At 54.7% G+C, this 26,280-nt stretch overlaps 1 long non-coding RNA gene across 1 annotated transcript in view; it reads right to left on the bottom strand.

Annotated features, from left to right (window-relative positions):
• Nucleotides 1–26,280, bottom strand: part of LOC145530002 (uncharacterized) — a 1,493,464-nt gene that overhangs the window by 283,906 nt on the left and 1,183,278 nt on the right. The window contains exons 143-146 of the long non-coding RNA XR_014071397.1: nt 24,205–24,316; nt 16,561–16,672; nt 8,926–9,037; nt 1,285–1,396 (exon numbers count right to left, since the gene is read on the bottom strand). This is a non-coding gene — a long non-coding RNA (uncharacterized LOC145530002). The remainder of the gene's footprint in view (nt 1–1,284; nt 1,397–8,925; nt 9,038–16,560; nt 16,673–24,204; nt 24,317–26,280) is intronic.

Here is a 26,280-nt window from a genome sequence, read left to right as displayed (position 1 = left end):
ACAACCTGCCCTGGGCACCACATGAGGGAGCAGACCGGCTTCTCTTCCTCTGCTCCCACACCATTCACTCATGAAGGCAGCTCAGGTGTTCTCATGCCCTGCCTGCCTGCCTGCCTGCCTGCCTGGCTCATCCGTGAGCTGTGACCACCTCCAGGGCAGGACTCCACCTTCTCCTCTCTGTGTACCGTGAATCTGCACACAGTGGGCTTTCAGAACCTTAGGAGACTTGAGCCATTCCCACTCGAGCCAGAACCCTCCCCAGGAAGGAAAACGGCTGTGGGGTCATTTTGGCGCCAGCACTGGTTCCGAAAGCCTGGCGGCTCCTACAGCCTCTACGGTGTGAAGAGGGAGGTCCCTTTTGACAGAGCTTTCCGGCTGTCAGATCTAAGCTGTTGTTTCACTGTCAGCTGTGTCTCTTCCGTTGCAGCCAGGTGGGCCACGCTGCTCCAAAGGGGCTCACAAGCTGAGTGGCAAGGGAGGTATTGAGAGGACAGGGATGGCTACAACGTGCTGCAAACTGAGTGAGGGTCCCCACAATCCTCAGCAAAGGTCTGTGGTGTGCAAGTGGGGAGTAGAGGGCCCCCAAGTTCCAAAGGAAGGGAGGTACTCGGGAGCTGAAGCCCTTGGCTGCTGTGGTAGCAGCTGCAGATGGCAGCTCGTCCACAGTGCACTTCGAATGAGGTCATATGAGCGGGACTCTGGAAATGGCTCCGAAGTCAAGAGAAAGGGGTCAGGGTATGTGGGAATCCGGCGGGGGTGGGGGGTGGATGAAGGAAGGTGTCCTTCCTCTCTCCAGTGCAATTTGGTTTGGTGAGTCTCAAAGCTACCAGATGGCACTTCCCAAGTCAGGCCCCCGCAGGAATCAGGGTGGGCTGCGTGCCTCGGCGCCTGCTACAGGGACAAGCCACACCAGTGGCCGCCCTGAGCTCAAATGGCCGGATCTGGGGGTTCTGTCTGGGTGCACACCTCCTTGCTCTGGCCAGGTTCCCCCCTTCTCTGAGCACCAGCTTCATCCTCTCGAATGAGGACATCGATTGCTACCTTGGCACGTTACTCTCTTCATCCTGTGAAGACTCATTAGGCTTATCCTACAATTACTAGCTGGCCCGAAGAGATATCTCCTGAATCCAGATTAAGCTGGAGTCTCCCAGGCTCATCTGGCATGTCTTCCCTGAAGTCTGCCAAAACCCACACCCTTGCATTTCCAGGGACTCCCCTTAGCCAGCTGGGCAGAAAACCCAGCATGGTTCAAACAAGCTGACAGACAAGCGGGAGAGGACTCACGGGCAGACGGCCTCCCTCAGGTCTCGGGTGGAGCTCTGGGACCACAGCAGCAGCGGGCCATCCCAGCCCCTGGGCTCAGCAGCGCCCTCATTCTCAGGCCGGCGGCTCTGCCCTGAGGGGAGCAGGAAGGTCACCAACTGCCGAAGGCGGACCTCAAGCCCCTCCCACTGCTGGAGCCTGACCTCCCCCGGCCCCACCCCTTCCCCTACCCCAGCAGAACGAGAGCTCGTCTTCCCCTGGCTTCCAACGTGAGGCCCGGCCCCGGGCCCCGATTGGGCACTGCCCCAGTCTGGAGCCAATCACAGTGGCCAGGGAGGTGGAACACACCGATTGGCCAGGGCCAGGTCATGTGACCATACTCCCCAGGAAACTCAAATATTACCAAGATTCCCTAACAAACCAAATGAACAAAATTATCCAGTAAAGGCAAACCGTACTTTTTAATGAGGCCAATGTCACAGAAAAAAAAAAAAATCCTTCACAATGAACTGCTCAAGGAAGCTACTAAATAAGCTTTCAGAAAAGTTAAGACTTTTTTTTTTTTTTTAATAGGGTGACGGAGAGCTATACCTTTCCCATCTATGTGAATTTAGGTTTAAACTAGATTTCCCTCGGCTATTATATAAGACAAAAAACCCCACATCACCCCCTTTCACTCCCCCCACCCCCAAAAAGTGTTTTAGTCTATTGAATTTTTGTGTCCTCAGGTGTGTCTGATTCACGGCAACTCACGAACTCTACACAGCCAGGCTCTTCCGTCCATGGAATTCAGGGCAATTTTTTTCTGTCACAGCAAATGCCCACCCTGGGTGATCCAAAGGCAAGGGCTCAGAGGCTCCTGAGAGACTAACTCCTTTCAGCTGAGCACAGAGCTGGCTCCTCACTGGGATGCCTGTGGCCTGGGGCTCCCAGAGGGGAGAGCAGCACTCGCCCCACCGTGTGGTCACTGCTGGAAGTGCAGGCTGCTCCTCACTCCCCCTTGACAGTGTCCCTGAGGGCAGAACAGTGTGAATCTACTCAAGGTGGAAACGCAAACTCCGATGCAACCAAACTTCCCACAAGGTCTCCAAAACCACTCAGGAACAGGGAATTGGAAACTGCAGGGCATGACATGAATGGAGATGGAGACTTGACACCTTACACTGAGTTCACTTCCAGTTATCCCTAGACAAAGTTTCCATGAAAACTTGTCACAAATCTAGAAGAACAATGAGCAGAAACTGGACACGTGCTTTGAGTCTTCACACACAAAACAAAAAGGCAGCCCACAAAACAACCCAGAGAATACAGTGGACTTTGCAAAATCAAAGATATCTACTGTGGGAAAGACCTCATTACAAAAGCAAAAGACAGGTCATACATCGCGAGACGAATGAGTGGAAACACAAAGCTTCTCAAGGATGTGTCTCCAAACAGACAAAGAACACCAACACGACAAGCCTGTGAAAACTAGGGAAAGGTCTGAAGGGACAGCAGACTGAGGAAGACACACACAGAGTATCCCGGATGATGTCCAGCACTGAGGGCCTGAAGAAACAACAGTCTAGTTGCACTCCCTCAGGCCTGTGTGACCCTGGATGAGGCCTCTGTTTCCCGGTGGCTCTGAGAGATGGACAGGGAGGAAGGGGAAGAGAAATCACTTGCATTTCTAATACTCACAGCAAAGTCTTCCAATGAGAAGGGAATTATCACCCCCACTGACAATGCCATTCACTGAAGTGATACCCACGAGTCCATCTAACCCAGAAGGGAAGGAAGGACCTGTTCTCACAAAACGGCGAGAGATGGAAGAAGGAAGATCAAGCCCACACCAACCACTGGAAAGAGAAGCTGTGCTCAGGGCTTGAAAGAATTCCTATTGGGAAAATGATGTCACAGCCCCACAAGGCAATCCACAGCTTCGATGCTATTCCTCCCAAAATGCCAATGCATTTTCGCACCGAACAAAGAATTGCAAAAGGGGTACGGAAACAGAAAAGAGCCTAAATTGTCAATACAATCCGACGAAAAAGCCCCGATACGGACATCCAAGGTTGTGTGAAAGGAAATTAGACGACCAAACTAGGATCCTCAGGAGAGTATCGGAGAAGGCGATGGCGACCCACTCCAGTACTCTTGCCTGGAAAACGCCCTGGACGGAGGAGCCTGGTAGGCTGCAGGCCATGGGGTCGCGCAGAGTCAGACACGACTGAAGTGACTTAGGCGCAGCGGCAGCAGCAGGACAGTATGCTATTGGGAATACAACAACACACACAGATCCAGATCGATGGAATCAAGTTGAGGGTCCAGAAACAAACCCCGGCATCCATGGTCAACTCATCTCTGACACAAAAGGGGAGAATATCCAAATGGGAACAAGAAAGCCTCTTCAATAAATGTCCATGGGAAAACCAGACAGCTACATCTGAAGAACGCTATTGGTTTTGATCTCACACCACCTCAATATCGGGGGAAAACCTCACCCTAAAGACTGATGTCATGAGACAGCTAGAAAGAAGCGTAGGTCAAAGGCTCCTTAACATCAGAGTCTCCTTGCCATTTGCTGGGCGGAGGTAGAAATGGGTCTCTTCAAGTAAGGGAAAGAGGAAAACGAAGTACGCCAATGGGTTTCCATCCAATGGAACCTCTTCACAACAGAGAAGCTAAGCATTCAGAAATGCAAAAGATGGGAAACGGAACATGAGAGACTCCTTGCAAGTGGTGTATCTGAGAAGGGGTTCATATGGAAAGAGACGAAGAATGCACAGCACTCAGATTCCAAGAAACACCACCACCACCCTTGACCCTTCCCCCATGACCAACTCCGACCTAAAGCCTTTCTCTCCCTCTAACCTATCCCTAAAACATAACCCTCATCTAATCATATACATGTGCATTCCTAGCATCCATCCATCCACACACGAGAGAGAAAGAGGAAGACACAGACTGAATCGAGAAGGGAAAAGAGAGGGACACAGACAGAGAGAGACACGGAACCAAAGAGAGGAAAGGAGTCGACGGTCCAGACTTTTCATCGATCTGTCTCGAAGGTAGAAGCAATGACAGCGCCCATCCACCCCAGAAGGGGGAAAAGGACGGAAGGTTTGGAGAGGAAAAGACAAGAACGCAGGGAGCCATTAGAAGCTCAGCCACCCGCAGAAGCCGAGCTGGGACACTTGAACAGAATCTCAATGGAAACAGAGGACCAGAAAGTTGGCTACTCTTTTCTATAAGAGAGGGAGACCTTCGAGTCTTCCTTTCGGTCCTCCAACTTGGATGCGGGGTCTCAAAACACTCAGGAGGGGGAGTGCCTTTTCCTGGGTACCACGGCGCATCCAGGCCTCGTTCTGCCCCATTCTGTGCTGTGTCAGCCCTGGATGGAGTCTTTCTTTCTGAAGTCTCAGCGCACAAGCTCCACGTGATATCGGCCCCAGGTGGAAAGGCATGGAGCTGCTCGTAGGCCGACAGACCTAGGAAGCAGATGGGAGAATGACCCCCACTCTGCAGATGGAGAGACTGGGGAAACCCTGAGGGGCATACGCTTGTCCAGGGCCACACCACTTATGAGAAGAAGGAGCCTGGTCTGAGAGCAGCGGGGTCCTCGGAGCTCAGGCCCTGGCTGCACCCAGGCCTCCCCAGGGCTGTGGGCTGGGCTGTGTGGCTGTCACTGTGCCTGCACATGGCCTAAGGGGGGTGGTCGAGCAGTCAGAAACCCAGAGATTCCCTTGGGAAGTTTTGGGGAAGGGACCTCAGCACGAACCCCAGGAAATGATGTCACCTGCCGGCAACAGAACCCAACAGAACCCGCAACCCGTGTATCCAGGCCTCCAGAGCGGAGAGGAGCCCCCAGCCAGATCACTTGCTGCCAGGATGTTCTGCTGTTTGCCCCTGCCCAGAGGCCGGGGCCTGAGGAGAGCTCACAGGCAGTGTGCGTGGGCACCCTGTCGACGTTGGCTCAGGGCACCCCCGAGAGGCCTCTGGCCCTTTGCCCGGAGAAACAGAAAGGTAACACGGGGAGCCCCAGGCCGGGCCAGCCCACCTCTCCCATGCCACCCGGAAACACCGGGTCCTTTGCCTGTGTGTGTGGATGCGGGTTTCTCGGGGTGTGTCTCCCTCAAGGAAGCCCAGGCGGATGTGGGGTCAGAAGCCTGCGGGCAAGTTGTGTCCACACCCCAGGGGAGAGCAGGCTGGCTGGGATGGGGAGAGTGCGGGCAGCGCCGGCCGCCCAGGCTGGCCTCACACCCTCAGGTGGGTCTCTTTCGTCCCGGGTGGGGATCTGAGCAGACACACGTCTCTGACCCTTCTGGGAAGAGAAGTTCGAGCAGGCAGAAGCAGCGGCTCCACTGGCCAGGCCCAGCTCGGAAAAGTCCCAGCATGGCTGGCTGACGGTCACTGTCGTTGCAGAGCTTCCCACGTGATGAGGCCGAGGACGGGGACACCCCGTCCACCTCCCGGAGGGAGGGGTCGGAGCACCACCCCCCCGCCCCTGAGGCCCAGTGCAGGCTCCAGGTGAGCGTGCCCACGGAGGCATCAGCCCCACCGGGGGCGAAGCGGAGGCGGGGAAGGCCTGCTGCCGAGACACCACACAGGATACACCCGGCGGCCCAGTCTGAGGCTGCCACGGAGCTCAGCACACCCGGCTCCGACCCAGAGTCCCGAGAACCCCAGCCTCTGAGGCAGCAGGAGGACCTGGAGCCCAGCACGCCAGAGCACAGAGGTGAGGACGCTGGGGCTGGTGCACGGGAGTGTGTGGGGAGGGGGTGCTGAGCTACACAGGGACGAGTCCCCGAAAGATGCTGCTGGGCCTGCAGCAAGCGCTGGCCTCACACCCCCACCCCCATCTTGCACACTTCAGTCCCAAAAGACATCCGACCCTGGGTATTCTTTGGGAATCTCTTGGAAGCTTTCTGTCCCGGGATACGCACATGCCAAGGCTGGCCTGTGGGCAAACTTTGCTTCTCCCCCAGCTCTAGCACTGGCCTCCAACTGGAACCAGGCTCCACTTCCCAGACCTGTCCCTACAGAGGTGGTGGCTCCAGGTGCAGGACCCAGGGATCCACCGAGGGCAGATGGAGAACCGAGACTTGCCCTCGCAGAGACACCAGGCCAGCTGGGTTCTGGCCAGCACACCGGGCAGATCGGATCTCCGTGCCTGCAGGACCCCCAGCCCCAGGCACTGATGTCCCACCCCCTCAGCCAGAACCTCCACCTCCACGTGCACCTGTACCTGCTCGGGCTTTGGCAGGAGAACCCGAGGCAGAGGAGGAGTCACCGCCTCGGCAGGGAGAGCCTGCCCTGGCTCCCGCGCAACACCCAGACGCCGACGATGACTCACCCACCCCTGCAGGAAGAACGAGCCCCCGCTCTGGACAGAGACCCAGAGCCCTTGCCGGAAACACCACATCCAGGGGAGCGGTCGGCTCTGCCGCCTCCATCCCTGTCGGCTCACCGTGGACGCTGTCAACTCGGTCTGCCCCCAGGGGACATGGAGTTCCTTTCCCCTGAACTGCTTTGCATTTGGTTTGTTTCCACCTTTCTGGTGATGTTTTATTTTTTGTATGGTTTCCTGTATTTTTGTTGGTTAAGTTGGGATGAGTAAACTTTTTCATCATTGTTGCAATTTGGGAACACTGTTGTGTAACTCTGGTGATACTGTGTTACCATCACCACTTTGTGGTTTCAGACCCGTTTGATCTTTATGCCCCACCCCCCAACAAAGCCTGGATTCAAGGCAAGCACGCCCTGTTCATCCCTCCCCCCGATCCTGAACACAATTTCATCTTTTCTTTCTGCATTCCTTCCTATATTCTTGGTGTCCCCAATCAATGACTCTCAGTGAAATGACTGAAGGAGTTTCTTTCGGACTCTCCACCTACTGTAAGACTCCATTGGAGAGTTCTCATTTTTATGTCATTTGAACTAGCCTTTGATAGCTGACAGGACGGTGTACGTCCTTTCAAGATATCATGTGCCAAACGAAGCCCTTTGGGCAAATGCCATCATTATCTCCAGGCAGGCATTGCTGTTTGAAGGGTGACATCTCAGCCAGAAGGCAGAGGCTGAGCTCCTCTTGTTGCACCAGCTCCCAAAAGAAGCCAAGAAAGGGAGCTGGAACAACAAACCACCCCAACGCCCAGGAAAGCGTTCTTCACGACAGAAGGCTAGAAAATGACCCAACAACCTTGTGGCCCAGAACCCCTCTAGAAAAATCACTGTTCCATAAAAAAGAGAAACACGTGGGAAGTTCCAAGGAGAGGCAATGCCCATGGCCAGGGTACTTTAGAGACGGCCTGACCGCTCCGGGGAAGACACGCACCGACGGAACCCCTTGGGAAACAGCAGTGAGAGTCCTCACTGTCGTAAGGGTTTCCTCTGGGGACAACCTGCCCTGGGCACCACATGAGGGAGCAGACCGGCTTCTCTTCCTCTGCTCCCACACCATTCACTCATGAAGGCAGCTCAGGTGTTCTCATGCCCTGCCTGCCTGCCTGCCTGCCTGCCTGGCTCATCCGTGAGCTGTGACCACCTCCAGGGCAGGACTCCACCTTCTCCTCTCTGTGTACCGTGAATCTGCACACAGTGGGCTTTCAGAACCTTAGGAGACTTGAGCCATTCCCACTCGAGCCAGAACCCTCCCCAGGAAGGAAAACGGCTGTGGGGTCATTTTGGCGCCAGCACTGGTTCCGAAAGCCTGGCGGCTCCTACAGCCTCTACGGTGTGAAGAGGGAGGTCCCTTTTGACAGAGCTTTCCGGCTGTCAGATCTAAGCTGTTGTTTCACTGTCAGCTGTGTCTCTTCCGTTGCAGCCAGGTGGGCCACGCTGCTCCAAAGGGGCTCACAAGCTGAGTGGCAAGGGAGGTATTGAGAGGACAGGGATGGCTACAACGTGCTGCAAACTGAGTGAGGGTCCCCACAATCCTCAGCAAAGGTCTGTGGTGTGCAAGTGGGGAGTAGAGGGCCCCCAAGTTCCAAAGGAAGGGAGGTACTCGGGAGCTAAAGCCCTTAGCTGCTGTGGTAGCAGCTGCAGATGGCAGCTCGTCCACAGTGCACTTCGAATGAGGTCATATGAGCGGGACTCTGGAAATGGCTCCGAAATCAAGAGAAAGGGGTCAGGGTATGTGGGAATCCGGCGGGGGTGGGGGGTGGATGAAGGAAGGTGTCCTTCCTCTCTCCAGTGCAATTTGGTTTGGTGAGTCTCAAAGCTACCAGATGGCACTTCCCAAGTCAGGCCCCCGCAGGAATCAGGGTGGGCTGCGTCCCTCGGCGCCTGCTACAGGGACAAGCCACACCAGTGGCCTCCCTGAGCTCAAATGGCCGGATCTGGGGGTTCTGTCTGGGTGCACACCTCCTTGCTCTGGCCAAGTTCCCCCCTTCTCTGAGCACCAGCTTCATCCTCTCGAATGAGGACATCGATTGCTACCTTGGCACGTTACTCTCTTCATCCTGTGAAGACTCATTAGGCTTATCCTACAATTACTAGCTGGCCCGAAGAGATATCTCCTGAATCCAGATTAAGCTGGAGTCTCCCAGGCTCATCTGGCATGTCTTCCCTGAAGTCTGCCAAAACCCACACCCTTGCATTTCCAGGGACTCCCCTTAGCCAGCTGGGCAGAAAACCCAGCATGGTTCAAACAAGCTGACAGACAAGCGGGAGAGGACTCACGGGCAGACGGCCTCCCTCAGGTCTCGGGTGGAGCTCTGGGACCACAGCAGCAGCGGGCCATCCCAGCCCCTGGGCTCAGCAGCGCCCTCATTCTCAGGCCGGCGGCTCTGCCCTGAGGGGAGCAGGAAGGTCACCAACTGCCGAAGGCGGACCTCAAGCCCCTCCCACTGCTGGAGCCTGACCTCCCCCGGCCCCACCCCTTCCCCTACCCCAGCAGGACGAGAGCTCGTCTTCCCCTGGCTTCCAACGTGAGGCCCGGCCCCGGGCCCCGATTGGGCACTGCCCCAGTCCGGAGCCAATCACAGTGGCCAGGGAGGTGGAACGCACCGATTGGCCAGGGCCAGGTCATGTGACCATACTCCCCAGGAAACTCAAATATTACCAAGATTCCCTAACAAACCAATGAACAAAATTATCCAGTAAAGGCAAACCGTACTTTTTAATGAGGCCAATGTCACAGAAAAAAAAAAAATCCTTCACAATGAACTGCTCAAGGAAGCTACTAAATAAGCTTTCAGAAAAGTTAAGACGTTTTTTTTTTTTTTTAATAGGGTGACGGAGAGCTATACCTTTCCCATCTATGTGAATTTAGGTTTAAACTAGATTTCCCTCGGCTATTATATAAGACAAAAAACCCCACATCACCCCCTTTCACTCCCCCCACCCCCAAAAAGTGTTTTAGTCTATTGAATTTTTGTGTCCTCAGTTGTGTCTGATTCACGGCAACTCACGAACTCTACACAGCCAGGCTCTTCCGTCCATGGAATTCAGGGCAATTTTTTTCTGTCACAGCAAATGCCCACCCTGGGTGATCCAAAGGCAAGGGCTCAGAGGCTCCTGAGAGACTAACTCCTTTCAGCTGAGCACAGAGCTGGCTCCTCACTGGGATGCCTGTGGCCTGGGGCTCCCAGAGGGGAGAGCAGCACTCGCCCCACCGTGTGGTCACTGCTGGAAGTGCAGGCTGCTCCTCACTCCCCATTGACAGTGTCCCTGAGGGCAGAACAGTGTGAATCTACTCAAGGTGGAAACGCAAACTCCGATGCAACCAAACTTCCCACAAGGTCTCCAAAACCACTCAGGAACAGGGAATTGGAAACTGCAGGGCATGACATGAATGGAGATGGAGACTTGACACCTTACACCGAGTTCACTTCCAGTTATCCCTAGACAAAGTTTCCATGAAAACTTGTCACAAATCTAGAAGAACAATGAGCAGAAACTGGACACGTGCTTTGAGTCTTCACACACAAAACAAAAAGGCAGCCCACAAAACAACCCAGAGAATACAGTGGACTTTGCAAAATCAAAGATATCTACTGTGGGAAAGACCTCATTACAAAAGCAAAAGACAGGTCATACATCGCGAGACGAATGAGTGGAAACACAAAGCTTCTCAAGGATGTGTCTCCAAACAGACAAAGAACACCAACACGACAAGCCTGTGAAAACTAGGGAAAGGTCTGAAGGGACACCAGACTGAGGAAGACACACACAGAGTATCCCGGATGATGTCCAGCACTGAGGGCCTGAAGAAACAACAGTCTAGTTGCACTCCCTCAGGCCTGTGTGACCCTGGATGAGGCCTCTGTTTCCCGGTGGCTCTGAGAGATGGACAGGGAGGAAGGGGAAGAGAAATCACTTGCATTTCTAATACTCACAGCAAAGTCTTCCAATGAGAAGGGAATTATCACCCCCACTGACAATGCCATTCACTGAAGTGATACCCACGAGTCCATCTAACCCAGAAGGGAAGGAAGGACCTGTTCTCACAAAACGGCGAGAGATGGAAGAAGGAAGATCAAGCCCACACCAACCACTGGAAAGAGAAGCTGTGCTCAGGGCTTGAAAGAATTCCTATTGGGAAAATGATGTCACAGCCCCACAAGGCAATCCACAGCTTCGATGCTATTCCTCCCAAAATGCCAATGCATTTTCGCACCGAACAAAGAATTGCAACAGGGGTACGGAAACAGAAAAGAGCCTAAATTGTCAATACAATCCGACGAAAAAGCCCCGATACGGACATCCAAGGTTGTGTGAAAGGAAATTAGACGACCAAACTAGGATCCTCAGGAGAGTATCGGAGAAGGCGATGGCGACCCACTCGAGTACTCTTGCCTGGAAAACGCCCTGGACGGAGGAGCCTGGTAGGCTGCAGGCCATGGGGTCGCGCAGAGTCAGACACGACTGAAGTGACTTAGGCGCAGCGGCAGCAGCAGGACAGTATGCTATTGGGAATACAACAACACACACAGATCCAGATCGATGGAATCAAGTTGAGGGTCCAGAAACAAACCCCGGCATCCATGGTCAACTCATCTCTGACACAAAAGGGGAGAATATCCAAATGGGAACAAGAAAGCCTCTTCAATAAATGTCCATGGGAAAACCAGACAGCTACATCTGAAGAACGCTATTGGTTTTGATCTCACACCACCTCAATATCGGGGGAAAACCTCACCCTAAAGACTGATGTCATGAGACAGCTAGAAAAAAGCATAGGTCAAAGGCTCCTTAACATCAGAGTCTCCTTGCCATTTGCTGGGCGGAGGTAGAAATGGGTCTCTTCAAGTAAGGGAAAGAGGAAAACAAAGTACGCCAATGGGTTTCCATCCAATGGAACCTCTTCACAACAGAGAAGCTAAGCATTCAGAAATGCAAAAGATGGGAAACGGAACATGAGAGACTCCTTGCAAGTGGTGTATCTGAGAAGGGGTTCATATGGAAAGAGACGAAGAATGCACAGCACTCAGATTCCAAGAAACACCACCACCACCCTTGACCCTTCCCCCATGACCAACTCCGACCTAAAGCCTTTCTCTCCCTCTAACCTATCCCTAAAACATAACCCTCATCTAATCATATACATGTGCATTCCTAGCATCCATCCATCTACACACGAGAGAGAAAGAGGAAGACACAGACTGAATCGAGAAGGGAAAAGAGAGGGACACAGACAGAGAGAGACACGGAACCAAAGAGAGGAAAGGAGTCGACGGTCCAGACTTTTCATCAATCTGTCTCGAAGGTAGAAGCAATGACAGCGCCCATCCACCCCAGAAGGGGGAAAAGGACGGAAGGTTTGGAGAGGAAAAGACAAGAACGCAGGGAGCCATTAGAAGCTCAGCCACCCGCAGAAGCCGAGCTGGGACACTTGAACAGAATCTCAATGGAAACAGAGGACCAGAAAGTTGGCTACTCTTTTCTATAAGAGAGGGAGACCTTCGAGTCTTCCTTTCGGTCCTCCAACTTGGATGCGGGGTCTCAAAACACTCAGGAGGGGGAGTGCCTTTTCCTGGGTACCACGGCGCATCCAGGCCTCGTTCTGCCCCATTCTGTGCTGTGTCAGCCCTGGATGGAGTCTTTCTTTCTGAAGTCTCAGCGCACAAGCTCCACGTGATATCGGCCCCAGGTGGAAAGGCATGGAGCTGCTCGTAGGCCGACAGACCTAGGAAGCAGATGGGAGAATGACCCCCACTCTGCAGATGGAGAGACTGGGGAAACCCTGAGGGGCATACGCTTGTCCAGGGCCACACCACTTATGAGAAGAAGGAGCCTGGTCTGAGAGCAGCGGGGTCCTCGGAGCTCAGGCCCTGGCTGCACCCAGGCCTCCCCAGGGCTGTGGGCTGGGCTGTGTGGCTGTCACTGTGCCTGCACATGGCCTAAGGGGGGTGGTCGAGCAGTCAGAAACCCAGAGATTCCCTTGGGAAGTTTTGGGGAAGGGACCTCAGCACGAACCCCAGGAAATGATGTCACCTGCCGGCAACAGAACCCAACAGAACCCGCAACCCGTGTATCCAGGCCTCCAGAGCGGAGAGGAGCCCCCAGCCAGATCACTTGCTGCCAGGATGTTCTGCTGTTTGCCCCTGCCCAGAGGCCGGGGCCTGAGGAGAGCTCACAGGCAGTGTGCGTGGGCACCCTATTGACGTTGGCTCAGGGCACCCCCGAGAGGCCTCTGGCCCTTTGCCCGGAGAAACAGAAAGGTAACACGGGGAGCCCCAGGCCGGGCCAGCCCACCTCTCCCATGCCACCCGGAAACACCGGGTCCTTTGCCTGTGTGTGTGGATGCGGGTTTCTCGGGGTGTGTCTCCCTCAAGGAAGCCCAGGCGGATGTGGGGTCAGAAGCCTGCGGGCAAGTTGTGTCCACACCCCAGGGGAGAGCAGGCTGGCTGGGATGGGGAGAGTGCGGGCAGCGCCGGCCGCCCAGGCTGGCCTCACACCCTCAGGTGGGTCTCTTTCGTCCCGGGTGGGGATCTGAGCAGACACACGTCTCTGACCCTTCTGGGAAGAGAAGTTCGAGCAGGCAGAAGCAGCGGCTCCACTGGCCAGGCCCAGCTCGGAAAAGTCCCAGCATGGCTGGCTGACGGTCACTGTCGTTGCAGAGCTTCCCACGTGATGAGGCCGAGGACGGGGACACCCCGTCCACCTCCCGGAGGGAGGGGTCGGAGCACCACCCCCCCGCCCCTGAGGCCCAGTGCAGGCTCCAGGTGAGCGTGCCCACGGAGGCATCAGCCCCACCGGGGGCGAAGCGGAGGCGGGGAAGGCCTGCTGCCGAGACACCACACAGGATACACCCGGCGGCCCAGTCTGAGGCTGCCACGGAGCTCAGCACACCCGGCTCCGACCCAGAGTCCCGAGAACCCCAGCCTCTGAGGCAGCAGGAGGACCTGGAGCCCAGCACGCCAGAGCACAGAGGTGAGGACGCTGGGGCTGGTGCACGGGAGTGTGTGGGGAGGGGGTGCTGAGCTACACAGGGACGAGTCCCCGAAAGATGCTGCTGGGCCTGCAGCAAGCGCTGGCCTCACACCCCCACCCCCTTCTTGCACACTTCAGTCCCAAAAGACATCCGACCCTGGGTATTCTTTGGGAATCTCTTGGAAGCTTTCTGTCCCGGGATACGCACATGCCAAGGCTGGCCTGTGGGCAAACTTTGCTTCTCCCCCAGCTCTAGCACTGGCCTCCAACTGGAACCAGGCTCCACTTCCCAGACCTGTCCCTACAGAGGTGGTGGCTCCAGGTGCAGGACCCAGGGATCCACCGAGGGCAGATGGAGAACCGAGACTTGCCCTCGCAGAGACACCAGGCCAGCTGGGTTCTGGCCAGCACACCGGGCAGATCGGATCTCCGTGCCTGCAGGACCCCCAGCCCCAGGCACTGATGTCCCACCCCCTCAGCCAGAACCTCCACCTCCACGTGCACCTGTACCTGCTCGGGCTTTGGCAGGAGAACCCGAGGCAGAGGAGGAGTCACCGCCTCGGCAGGGAGAGCCTGCCCTGGCTCCCGCGCAACACCCAGACGCCGACGATGACTCACCCACCCCTGCAGGAAGAACGAGCCCCCGCTCTGGAAGAGACCCAGAGCCCTTGCCGGAAACACCACATCCAGGGGAGCGGTCGGCTCTGCCGCCTCCATCCCTGTCGGCTCACCGTGGACGCTGTCAACTCGGTCTGCCCCCAGGGGACATGGAGTTCCTTTCCCCTGAACTGCTTTGCATTTGGTTTGTTTCCACCTTTCTGGTGATGTTTTATTTTTTGTATGGTTTCCTGTATTTTTGTTGGTTAAGTTGGGATGAGTAAACTTTTTCATCATTGTTGCAATTTGGGAACACTGTTGTGTAACTCTGGTGATACTGTGTTACCATCACCACTTTGTGGTTTCAGACCCGTTTGATCTTTATGCCCCACCCCCCAACAAAGCCTGGATTCAAGGCAAGCACGCCCTGTTCATCCCTCCCCCCGATCCTGAACACAATTTCATCTTTTCTTTCTGCATTCCTTCCTATATTCTTGGTGTCCCCAATCAATGACTCTCAGTGAAATGACTGAAGGAGTTTCTTTCGGACTCTCCACCTACTGTAAGACTCCATTGGAGAGTTCTCATTTTTATGTCATTTGAACTAGCCTTTGATAGCTGACAGGACGGTGTACGTCCTTTCAAGATATCATGTGCCAAACGAAGCCCTTTGGGCAAATGCCATCATTATCTCCAGGCAGGCATTGCTGTTTGAAGGGTGACATCTCAGCCAGAAGGCAGAGGCTGAGCTCCTCTTGTTGCACCAGCTCCCAAAAGAAGCCAAGAAAGGGAGCTGGAACAACAAACCACCCCAACGCCCAGGAAAGCGTTCTTCACGACAGAAGGCTAGAAAATGACCCAACAACCTTGTGGCCCAGAACCCCTCTAGAAAAATCACTGTTCCATAAAAAAGAGAAACACGTGGGAAGTTCCAAGGAGAGGCAATGCCCATGGCCAGTGTACTTTAGAGACGGCCTGACCGCTCCGGGGAAGACACGCACCGACGGAACCCCTTGGGAAACAGCAGTGAGAGTCCTCACCGTCGTAAGGGTTTCCTCTGGGGACAACCTGCCCTGGGCACCACATGAGGGAGCAGACCGGCTTCTCTTCCTCTGCCCCCACACCATTCACTCATGAAGGCAGCTCAGGTGTTCTCATGCCCTGCCTGCCTGCCTGCCTGCCTGGCTCATCCGTGACCTGTGACCACCTCCAGGGCAGTACTCCACCTTCTCCTCTCTGTGTACCGTGAATCTGCACACAGTGGGCTTTCAGAACCTTAGGAGACTTGAGCCATTCCCACTCGAGCCAGAACCCTCCCCAGGAAGGAAAACGGCTGTGGAGTCATTTTGGCCCCAGCACTGGTTCCGAAAGCCTGGCGGCTCCTAGAGCCTCTACGGTGTGAAGAGGGAGGTCCCTTTTGACAGAGCTTTCTGGCTGTCAGATCTAAGCTGTTGTTTCACTGTCAGCTGTGTCTCTTCCGTTGCAGCCAGGTGGGCCACGCTGCTCCAAAGGGGCTCACAAGCTGAGTGGCAAGGGAGGTATTGAGAGGACAGGGATGGCTACAACGTGCTGCAAACTGAGTGAGGGTCCCCACAATCCTCAGCAAAGGTCTATGGTGTGCAAGTGGGGAGTAGAGGGCCCCCAAGTTCCAAAGGAAGGGAGGTACTCGGGAGCTAAAGCCCTTGGCTGCTGTGGTAGCAGCTGCAGATGGCAGCTCGTCCACAGTGCACTTCGAATGAGGTCATATGAGCGGGACTCTGGAAATGGCTCCGAAATCAAGAGAAAGGGGTCAGGGTATGTGGGAATCCGGCGGGGGTGGGGGGTGGATGAAGGAAGGTGTCCTTCCTCTCTCCAGTGCAATTTGGTTTGGTGAGTCTCAAAGCTACAAGATGGCACTTCCCAAGTCAGGCCCCCGCAGGAATCAGGGTGGGCTGCGTGCCTCGGCCCCTGCCACAGGGACAAGCCACACCAGTGGCCTCCCTGAGCTCAAATGGCCGGATCTGGGGGTTCTGTCTGGGTGCACACCTCCTTGCTCTGGCCAAGTTCCCCCCTTCTCTGAGCACCAGCTTCATCCTCTCGAATGAGGACATCGATTGCTACCTTGGCACGTTACTCTCTTCATCCTGTGAAGACTCATTAGGCTTATCCTACAATTACTAGCTGGCCCGAAGAGATATCTCCTGAATCCAGATTAAGCTGGAGTCTCCCAGGCTCATCTGGCATGTCTTCCCTGAAGTCTGCCAAAACCCACACCCTTGCATTTCCAGGGACTCCCCTTAGCCAGCTGGGCAGAAAACCCAGCATGGTTCAAACAAGCTGACAGACAAGCGGGAGAGGACTCACGGGCAGACGGCCTCCCTCAGGTCTCGGGTGGAGCTCTGGGATCACAGCAGCAGCGGGCCATCTCAGCCCCTGGGCTCAGCAGCGCCCTCATTCTCAGGCCGGCGGCTCTGCCCTGAGGGGAGCAGGAAGGTCACCAACTGCCGCAGGCGGACCTCAAGCCCCTCCCACTGCTGGAGCCTGCCCTCCCCCGGCCCCACCCCTTCCCCTACCCCAGCAGGACGAGAGCTCGTCTTCCCCTGGCTTCCAACGTGAGGCCCGGCCCTGGGCCCCGATTGGGCACTGCCCCAGTCCGGAGCCAATCACAGTGGCCAGGGAGGTGGAACGCACCGATTGGCCAGGGCCAGGTCATGTGACCATACTCCCCAGGAAACTCAAATATTACCAAGATTCCCTAACAAACCAATGAACAAAATTATCCAGTAAAGGCAAACCGTACTTTTTAATGAGGCCAATGTCAAAGAAAAAAAAAAAATCCTTCACAATGAACTGCTCAAGGAAGCTACTAAATAAGCTTTCAGAAAAGTTAAGACTTTTTTTTTTTTTAATAGGGTGACGGAGAGCTATACCTTTCCCATCTATGTGAATTTAGGTTTAAACTAGATTTCCCTCGGCTATTATATAAGACAAAAAACCCCACATCACCCCCTTTCACTCCCCCCACCCCCAAAAAGTGTTTTAGTCTATTGAATTTTTGTGTCCTCAGTTGTGTCTGATTCACGGCAACTCACGAACTCTACACAGCCAGGCTCTTCCGTCCATGGAATTCAGGGCAATTTTTTCTGTCACAGCAAATGCCCACCCTGGGTGATCCAAAGGCAAGGGCTCAGAGGCTCCTGAGAGACTAACTCCTTTCAGCTGAGCACAGAGCTGGCTCCTCACTGGGATGCCTGTGGCCTGGGGCTCCCAGAGGGGAGAGCAGCACTCGCCCCACCGTGTGGTCACTGCTGGAAGTGCAGGCTGCTCCTCACTCCCCCTTGACAGTGTCCCTGAGGGCAGAACAGTGTGAATCTACTCAAGGTGGAAACGCAAACTCCGATGCAACCAAACTTCCCACAAGGTCTCCAAAACCACTCAGGAACAGGGAATTGGAAACTGCAGGGCATGACATGAATGGAGATGGAGACTTGACACCTTACACCGAGTTCACTTCCAGTTATGCCTAGACAAAGTTTCCATGAAAACTTGTCACAAATCTAGAAGAACAATGAGCAGAAACCGGACATGTGCTTTGAGTCTTCACACACAAAACAAAAAGGCAGCCCACAAAACAACCCAGAGAATACAGTGGACTTTGCAAAATCAAAGATATCTACTGTGGGAAAGACCTCATTACAAAAGCAAAAGACAGGTCATACATCGCGAGACGAATGAGTGGAAACACAAAGCTTCTCAAGGATGTGTCTCCAAACAGACAAAGAACACCAACACGACAAGCCTGTGAAAACTAGGGAAAGGTCTGAAGGGACAGCAGACTGAGGAAGACACACACAGAGTATCCCGGATGATGTCCAGCACTGAGGGCCTGAAGAAACAACAGTCTAGTTGCACTCCCTCAGGCCTGTGTGACCCTGGATGAGGCCTCTGTTTCCCGGTGGCTCTGAGAGATGGACAGGGAGGAAGGGGAAGAGAAATCACTTGCATTTCTAATACTCACAGCAAAGTCTTCCAATGAGAAGGGAATTATCACCCCCACTGACAATGCCATTCACTGAAGTGATACCCACGAGTCCATCTAACCCAGAAGGGAAGGAAGGACCTGTTCTCACAAAACGGCGAGAGATGGAAGAAGGAAGATCAAGCCCACACCAACCACTGGAAAGAGAAGCTGTGCTCAGGGCTTGAAAGAATTCCTATTGGGAAAATGATGTCACAGCCCCACAAGGCAATCCACAGCTTCGATGCTATTCCTCCCAAAATGCCAATGCATTTTCGCACCGAACAAAGAATTGCAAAAGGGGTACGGAAACAGAAAAGAGCCTAAATTGTCAATACAATCCGACGAAAAAGCCCCGATACGGACATCCAAGGTTGTGTGAAAGGAAATTAGACGACCAAACTAGGATCCTCAGGAGAGTATCGGAGAAGGCGATGGCGACCCACTCCAGTACTCTTGCCTGGAAAACGCCCTGGACGGAGGAGCCTGGTAGGCTGCAGGCCATGGGGTCGCGCAGAGTCAGACACGACTGAAGTGACTTAGGCGCAGCGGCAGCAGCAGGACAGTATGCTATTGGGAATACAACAACACACACAGATCCAGATCGATGGAATCAAGTTGAGGGTCCAGAAACAAACCCCGGCATCCATGGTCAACTCATCTCTGACACAAAAGGGGAGAATATCCAAATGGGAACAAGAAAGCCTCTTCAATAAATGTCCATGGGAAAACCAGACAGCTACATCTGAAGAACGCTATTGGTTTTGATCTCACACCACCTCAATATCGGGGGAAAACCTCACCCTAAAGACTGATGTCATGAGACAGCTAGAAAGAAGCGTAGGTCAAAGGCTCCTTAACATCAGAGTCTCCTTGCCATTTGCTGGGCGGAGGTAGAAATGGGTCTCTTCAAGTAAGGGAAAGAGGAAAACGAAGTACGCCAATGGGTTTCCATCCAATGGAACCTCTTCACAACAGAGAAGCTAAGCATTCAGAAATGCAAAAGATGGGAAACGGAACATGAGAGACTCCTTGCAAGTGGTGTATCTGAGAAGGGGTTCATATGGAAAGAGACGAAGAATGCACAGCACTCAGATTCCAAGAAACACCACCACCACCCTTGACCCTTCCCCCATGACCAACTCCGACCTAAAGCCTTTCTCTCCCTCTAACCTATCCCTAAAACATAACCCTCATCTAATCATATACATGTGCATTCCTAGCATCCATCCATCTACACACGAGAGAGAAAGAGGAAGACACAGACTGAATCGAGAAGGGAAAAGAGAGGGACACAGACAGAGAGAGACACGGAACCAAAGAGAGGAAAGGAGTCGACGGTCCAGACTTTTCATCAATCTGTCTCGAAGGTAGAAGCAATGACAGCGCCCATCCACCCCAGAAGGGGGAAAAGGACGGAAGGATTGGAGAGGAAAAGACAAGAACGCAGGGAGCCATTAGAAGCTCAGCCACCCGCAGAAGCCGAGCTGGGACACTTGAACAGAATCTCAATGGAAACAGAGGACCAGAAAGTTGGCTACTCTTTTCTATAAGAGAGGGAGACCTTCGAGTCTTCCTTTCGGTCCTCCAACTTGGATGCGGGGTCTCAAAACACTCAGGAGGGGGAGTGCCTTTTCCTGGGTACCACGGCGCATCCAGGCCTCGTTCTGCCCCATTCTGTGCTGTGTCAGCCCTGGATGGAGTCTTTCTTTCTGAAGTCTCAGCGCACAAGCTCCACGTGATATCGGCCCCAGGTGGAAAGGCATGGAGCTGCTCGTAGGCCAACAGACCTAGGAAGCAGATGGGAGAATGACCCCCACTCTGCAGATGGAGAGACTGGGGAAACCCTGAGGGGCATACGCTTGTCCAGGGCCACACCACTTATGAGAAGAAGGAGCCTGGTCTGAGAGCAGCGGGGTCCTCGGAGCTCAGGCCCTGGCTGCACCCAGGCCTCCCCAGGGCTGTGGGCTGGGCTGTGTGGCTGTCACTGTGCCTGCACATGGCCTAAGGGGGGTGGTCGAGCAGTCAGAAACCCAGAGATTCCCTTGGGAAGTTTTGGGGAAGGGACTTCAGCACGAACCCCAGGAAATGATGTCACCTGCCGGCAACAGAACCCAACAGAACCCGCAACCCGGGTATCCAGGCCTCCAGAGCGGAGAGGAGCCCCCAGCCAGATCACTTGCTGCCAGGATGTTCTGCTGTTTGCACCTGCCCAGAGGCCAGGGCCTCAGGAGAGCTCACAGGCAGTGTGCGTGGGAACCCTGTCGACGTTGGCTCAGGGCACCCCCGAGAGGCCTCTGGCCCTTTGCCCGGAGAAACAGAAAGGTAACACGGGGAGCCCCAGGCCGGGCCAGCCCACCTCTCCCATGCCACCCGGAAACACCGGGTCCTTTGCCTGTGTGTGTGGATGCGGGTTTCTCGGGGTGTGTCTCCCTCAAGGAAGCCCAGGCGGATGTGGGGTCAGAAGCCTGCGGGCAAGTTGTGTCCACACCCCAGGGGAGAGCAGGCTGGCTGGGATGGGGAGAGTGCGGGCAGCGCCGGCCGCCCAGGCTGGCCTCACACCCTCAGGTGGGTCTCTTTCGTCCCGGGTGGGGATCTGAGCAGACACACGTCTCTGACCCTTCTGGGAAGAGAAGTTCGAGCAGGCAGAAGCAGCGGCTCCACTGGCCAGGCCCAGCTCGGAAAAGTCCCAGCATGGCTGGCTGACGGTCACTGTCGTTGCAGAGCTTCCCACGTGATGAGGCCGAGGACGGGGACACCCCGTCCACCTCCCGGAGGGAGGGTTCGGAGCACCACCCCCCCGCCCCTGAGGCCCAGTGCAGGCTCCAGGTGAGCGTGCCCACGGAGGCATCAGCCCCACCGGGGGCGAAGCGGAGGCGGGGAAGGCCTGCTGCCGAGACACCACACAGGATACACCCGGCGGCCCAGTCTGAGGCTGCCACGGAGCTCAGCACACCCGGCTCCGACCCAGAGTCCCGAGAACCCCAGCCTCTGAGGCAGCAGGAGGACCTGGAGCCCAGCACGCCAGAGCACAGAGGTGAGGACGCTGGGGCTGGTGCACGGGAGTGTGTGGGGAGGGGGTGCTGAGCTACACAGGGACGAGTCCCCGAAAGATGCTGCTGGGCCTGCAGCAAGCGCTGGCCTCACACCCCCACCCCCATCTTGCACACTTCAGTCCCAAAAGACATCCGACCCTGGGTATTCTTTGGGAATCTCTTGGAAGCTTTCTGTCCCGGGATACGCACATGCCAAGGCTGGCCTGTGGGCAAACTTTGCTTCTCCCCCAGCTCTAGCACTGGCCTCCAACTGGAACCAGGCTCCACTTCCCAGACCTGTCCCTACAGAGGTGGTGGCTCCAGGTGCAGGACACACGGATCCACCGAGGGCAGATGGAGAACCGAGACTTGCCCTCGCAGAGACACCAGGCCAGCTGGGTTCTGGCCAGCACACCGGGCAGATCGGATCTCCGTGCCTGCAGGACCCCCAGCCCCAGGCACTGATGTCCCACCCCCTCAGCCAGAACCTCCACCTCCACGTGCACCTGTACCTGCTCGGGCTTTGGCAGGAGAACCCGAGGCAGAGGAGGAGTCACCGCCTCGGCAGGGAGAGCCTGCCCTGGCTCCCGCGCAACACCCAGACGCCGACGATGACTCACCCACCCCTGCAGGAAGAACGAGCCCCCGCTCTGGACAGAGACCCAGAGCCCTTGCCGGAAACACCACGTCCAGGGGAGCGGTCGGCTCTGCCGCCTCCATCCCTGTCGGCTCACCGTGGACGCTGTCAACACGGTCTGCCCCCAGGGGACATGGAGTTCCTTTCCCCTGAACTGCTTTGCATTTGGTTTGTTTCCACCTTTCTGGTGATGTTTTATTTTTTGTATGGTTTCCTGTATTTTTGTTGGTTAAGTTGGGAACTTGTTGGTTAATTTAGTAAACTTTTTCATCATTGTTGCAATTTGGGAACACTGTTGTGTAACTCTGGTGATACTGTGTTACCATCACCACTTTGTGGTTTCAGACCCGTTTGATCTTTATGCCCCACCCCCCAACAAAGCCTGGATTCAAGGCAAGCACGCCCTGTTCATCCCTCCCCCCGATCCTGAACACAATTTCATCTTTTCTTTCTGCATTCCTTCCTATATTCTTGGTGTCCCCAATCAATGACTCTCAGTGAAATGACTGAAGGAGTTTCTTTCGGACTCTCCACCTACTGTAAGACTCCATTGGAGAGGTCTCATTTTTATGTCATTTGAACTAGCCTTTGATAGCTGACAGGACGGTGTACGTCCTTTCAAGATATCATGTGCCAAACGAAGCCCTTTTGGCAAATGCCAACATTATCTCCAGGCAGGCATTGCTGTTTGAAGGGTGACATCTCAGCCAGAAGGCAGAGGCTGAGCTCCTCTTGTTGCACCAGCTCCCAAAAGAAGCCAAGAAAGGGAGCTGGAACAACAAACCACCCCAACGCCCAGGAAAGCGTTCTTCACGACAGAAGGCTAGAAAATGACCCAACAACCTTGTGGCCCAGAACCCCTCTAGAAAAATCACTGTTCCATAAAAAAGAGAAACACGTGGGAAGTTCCAAGGAGAGGCAATGCCCATGGCCAGTGTACTTTAGAGACGGCCTGACCGCTCCGGGGAAGACACGCACCGACGGAACCCCTTGGGAAACAGCAGTGAGAGTCCTCACCGTCGTAAGGGTTTCCTCTGGGGACAACCTGCCCTGGGCACCACATGAGGGAGCAGACCGGCTTCTCTTCCTCTGCCCCCACACCATTCACTCATGAAGGCAGCTCAGGTGTTCTCATGCCCTGCCTGCCTGCCTGCCTGCCTGGCTCATCCGTGAGCTGTGACCACCTCCAGGGCAGGACTCCACCTTCTCCTCTCTGTGTACCGTGAATCTGCACACAGTGGGCTTTCAGAACCTTAGGAGACTTGAGCCATTCCCACTCGAGCCAGAACCCTCCCCAGGAAGGAAAACGGCTGTGGAGTCATTTTGGCCCCAGCACTGGTTCCGAAAGCCTGGCGGCTCCTACAGCCTCTACGGTGTGAAGAGGGAGGTCCCTTTTGACAGAGCTTTCCGGCTGTCAGATCTAAGCTGTTGTTTCACTGTCAGCTGTGTCTCTTCCGTTGCAGCCAGGTGGGCCACGCTGCTCCAAAGGGGCTCACAAGCTGAGTGGCAAGGGAGGTATTGAGAGGACAGGGATGGCTACAACGTGCTGCAAACTGAGTGAGGGTCCCCACAATCCTCAGCAAAGGTCTGTGGTGTGCAAGTGGGGAGTAGAGGGCCCCCAAGTTCCAAAGGAAGGGAGGTACTCGGGAGCTGAAGCCCTTGGCTGCTGTGGTAGCAGCTGCAGATGGCAGCTCGTCCACAGTGCACTTCGAATGAGGTCATATGAGCGGGACTCTGGAAATGGCTCCGAAGTCAAGAGAAAGGGGTCAGGGTATGTGGGAATCCGGGGGGGGGGGGGTGGATGAAGGAAGGTGTCCTTCCTCTCTCCAGTGCAATTTGGTTTGGTGAGTCTCAAAGCTACCAGATGGCACTTCCCAAGTCAGGCCCCCGCAGGAATCAGGGTGGGCTGCGTGCCTCGGCGCCTGCTACAGGGACAAGCCACACCAGTGGCCTCCCTGAGCTCAAATGGCCGGATCTGGGGGTTCTGTCTGGGTGCACACCTCCTTGCTCTGGCCAGGTTCCCCCCTTCTCTGAGCACCAGCTTCATCCTCTCGAATGAGGACATCGATTGCTACCTTGGCACGTTACTCTCTTCATCCTGTGAAGACTCATTAGGCTTATCCTACAATTACTAGCTGGCCCGAAGAGATATCTCCTGAATCCAGATTAAGCTGGAGTCTCCCAGGCTCATCTGGCATGTCTTCCCTGAAGTCTGCCAAAACCCACACCCTTGCATTTCCAGGGACTCCCCTTAGCCAGCTGGGCAGAAAACCCAGCATGGTTCAAACAAGCTGACAGACAAGCGGGAGAGGACTCACGGGCAGACGGCCTCCCTCAGGTCTCGGGTGGAGCTCTGGGACCACAGCAGCAGCGGGCCATCCCAGCCCCTGGGCTCAGCAGCGCCCTCATTCTCAGGCCGGCGGCTCTGCCCTGAGGGGAGCAGGAAGGTCACCAACTGCCGCAGGCGGACCTCAAGCCCCTCCCACTGCTGGAGCCTGACCTCCCCCGGCCCCACCCCTTCCCCTACCCCAGCAGGACGAGAGCTCGTCTTCCCCTGGCTTCCAACGTGAGGCCCGGCCCCGGGCCCCGATTGGGCACTGCCCCAGTCCGGAGCCAATCACAGTGGCCAGGGAGGTGGAACACACCGATTGGCCAGGGCCAGGTCATGTGACCATACTCCCCAGGAAACTCAAATATTACCAAGATTCCCTAACAAACCAAATGAACAAAATTATCCAGTAAAGGCAAACCGTACTTTTTAATGAGGCCAATGTCACAGAAAAAAAAAAAAAAAAATCCTTCACAATGAACTGCTCAAGGAAGCTACTAAATAAGCTTTCAGAAAAGTTAAGACGTTTTTTTTTTTTTTTAATAGGGTGACGGAGAGCTATACCTTTCCCATCTATGTGAATTTAGGTTTAAACTAGATTTCCCTCGGCTATTATATAAGACAAAAAACCCCACATCACCCCCTTTCACTCCCCCCACCCCCAAAAAGTGTTTTAGTCTATTGAATTTTTGTGTCCTCAGTTGTGTCTGATTCACGGCAACTCACGAACTCTACACAGCCAGGCTCTTCCGTCCATGGAATTCAGGGCAATTTTTTTCTGTCACAGCAAATGCCCACCCTGGGTGATCCAAAGGCAAGGGCTCAGAGGCTCCTGAGAGACTAACTCCTTTCAGCTGAGCACAGAGCTGGCTCCTCACTGGGATGCCTGTGGCCTGGGGCTCCCAGAGGGGAGAGCAGCACTCGCCCCACCGTGTGGTCACTGCTGGAAGTGCAGGCTGCTCCTCACTCCCCCTTGACAGTGTCCCTGAGGGCAGAACGGTGTGAATCTACTCAAGGTGGAAACGCAAACTCCGATGCAACCAAACTTCCCACAAGGTCTCCAAAACCACTCAGGAACAGGGAATTGGAAACTGCAGGGCATGACATGAATGGAGATGGAGACTTGACACCTTACACCGAGTTCACTTCCAGTTATGCCTAGACAAAGTTTCCATGAAAACTTGTCACAAATCTAGAAGAACAATGAGCAGAAACTGGACACGTGCTTTGAGTCTTCACACACAAAACAAAAAGGCAGCCCACAAAACAACCCAGAGAATACAGTGGACTTTGCAAAATCAAAGATATCTACTGTGGGAAAGACCTCATTACAAAAGCAAAAGACAGGTCATACATCGCGAGACGAATGAGTGGAAACACAAAGCTTCTCAAGGATGTGTCTCCAAACAGACAAAGAACACCAACACGACAAGCCTGTGAAAACTAGGGAAAGGTCTGAAGGGACAGCAGACTGAGGAAGACACACACAGAGTATCCCGGATGATGTCCAGCACTGAGGGCCTGAAGAAACAACAGTCTAGTTGCACTCCCTCAGGCCTGTGTGACCCTGGATGAGGCCTCTGTTTCCCGGTGGCTCTGAGAGATGGACAGGGAGGAAGGGGAAGAGAAATCACTTGCATTTCTAATACTCACAGCAAAGTCTTCCAATGAGAAGGGAATTATCACCCCCACTGACAATGCCATTCACTGAAGTGATACCCACGAGTCCATCTAACCCAGAAGGGAAGGAAGGACCTGTTCTCACAAAACGGCGAGAGATGGAAGAAGGAAGATCAAGCCCACACCAACCACTGGAAAGAGAAGCTGTGCTCAGGGCTTGAAAGAATTCCTATTGGGAAAATGATGTCACAGCCCCACAAGGCAATCCACAGCTTCGATGCTATTCCTCCCAAAATGCCAATGCATTTTCGCACCGAACAAAGAATTGCAAAAGGGGTACGGAAACAGAAAAGAGCCTAAATTGTCAATACAATCCGACGAAAAAGCCCCGATACGGACATCCAAGGTTGTGTGAAAGGAAATTAGACGACCAAACTAGGATCCT

This window comes from Giraffa tippelskirchi, chromosome 12 (genome assembly GCF_054371585.1).
Source record: "Giraffa tippelskirchi isolate mGirTip1 chromosome 12, T2T-mGirTip1v1.2.pri, whole genome shotgun sequence".
Lineage (NCBI taxonomy): Eukaryota > Metazoa > Chordata > Mammalia > Artiodactyla > Giraffidae > Giraffa > Giraffa tippelskirchi.
Note: the sequence above shows the minus strand (reverse complement) of the source record. Positions and strands in the feature narration are given on the sequence as shown.